We start from the raw sequence: 1,835 nt of genomic DNA, 5'->3' as shown, positions 1-1,835 counted from the left end.
GGCTATCATGTTCTAATCACTTATTGTGTGTGTATTTTGAATAACTATTGAATAGTTTAAAGGATTATATTCATGTTGGGTATGTATGAGTGTGAAAATTCAGGCTTTAAACGTTTCTATCAATCGCAGTGATCAGCCATAAAACAGTGATTCTGTCCAAATTCCCTATAAAATCATAAATGATTCCCTTTGAGCTAAATTGACCTGTTTCCCTTACACCCAGCTCCACCTGTATAGATCTGCTACGGTTTATTTTATAAGCTATTTGTGCAGCAGCAGTATGTCTTAAATACTCATGGCACCGTATCGCCATATGCATTGGCAATAGCAAGTTCCTGTACTTGCTTGCAGCAGCAGCAATAATCTACAACTACAGCAATAACCAACATCAGCAGGAATTCAGCAGCAGCGTAGCAGATCTGTTCCGCCAAGACCAAATACATTAACATTGTCATATCCATCACCATGCTAAAATGTTCAGAGAGTTGTCATGATTGAAATATATATTATTTTTTTCACATGTAGTTGTCAGTTTATTGCAGATCACTTCTGAATGTTTTACAGTCTTTTTCTGATCATGAGCCTTCCTCCTCAGTTTGTGCCGAATAAGCTGAAAATAAGGCAGAATAAGCGAAAAGACAGAATACACTGTACCGAACAATGACGTGACGCGATCAAATAGCAACCAGCGTAGAGTGAGAGACGCAATGCAACATACATGTCAGCAGTGTGGAAGTAGGGCTGCACGATTAATCGAATGCGATTGTCATGCGCATTTTGTTAAAAAAGCCGGTTCTGAAATCGTATGCGATAATGACAGCTGTTTGCATAGCTTCTCAGTGAACTACGGCTCTGTGAATTAAATGCTGCTCCATCTGAAAGCATGTGAAAATACCACATTTAATAACATATTTTTACTCCAAACTCACTTCATAACGTCAGTCGAGTATTTGAAATAAATCCTTCTGTGAGATGATGTGGCTTCTTACACAGAATAAGGCACGCACCATATTTCATAGTATTTAAGCAGTGATAAAGGCATTGCATTTTAAATAGACTTCATTTTAATGAAAATTATAATAATAAGAACTATAGTAATAAGAATAAGAGATAAACCGTATATTGCCGTAGTCGTGTGTTTATTAGTCACGTTGAATCAATGAAAGCAGTTGAATCTTCTGTTTATTCAGCTGCAGCGATAGGCATTTTCTGGGTTTCTTCTGCGAGGCGTATTTGGAGTTTCAGCGTGAGAGCGCCTTCTGGCCTTTGGATGGAGATTTACTGCTGATCACAGAACAGTGCTTCACTGAAAGATACGCATGACAATCGCAGCTTCTGTCGAATCGCGATCTCGATTCCATTTCGATTTATCATGCAGCCCTATGTGGAAGCATTTAAAACTGTCCGAGAAAGACGCAGAAATCATTACAAGCACAGCGAGAGACTGTTTAGTACTGCATCACATGTCTTCAATGAGCTATAGCCCCCCTAAAATGATTACTCATCCCCCCTAAAATTTTGCGATTAGCTCTATAAACTACACAAATTCGTTATCGCCTCAGTCCCCTTTAAATTTCGTATGAAAACGGCGGCAGACTTCTATCGACTCCTCCCCGTCTTTCAGCGGCGCGCCGCAGAGCGAGAAACAGAGGAAAAGGTGTAGGTTTATCGATAGATTGTTGGTATAATATCTGCAAGAATGTAAAAAATGTCAGTGTTAAATATTCTTAAATTTTTGTTTTGTAATTGATTTTTTCTTTGAAAAGCAAGACAAAACAGTAAAAAGCACATTTTGGCTATTTAATTTGTGCAATGGTGAAAAAAAATGGGCAAAA

This window comes from Sinocyclocheilus rhinocerous, unplaced genomic scaffold (genome assembly GCF_001515625.1).
Source record: "Sinocyclocheilus rhinocerous isolate Xijiao unplaced genomic scaffold, SAMN03320098_v1.1 scaffold322, whole genome shotgun sequence".
Lineage (NCBI taxonomy): Eukaryota > Metazoa > Chordata > Actinopteri > Cypriniformes > Cyprinidae > Sinocyclocheilus > Sinocyclocheilus rhinocerous.
The sequence above is the reverse complement of the archived record's forward strand: the minus strand, read 5'-3'. Positions refer to the sequence as shown.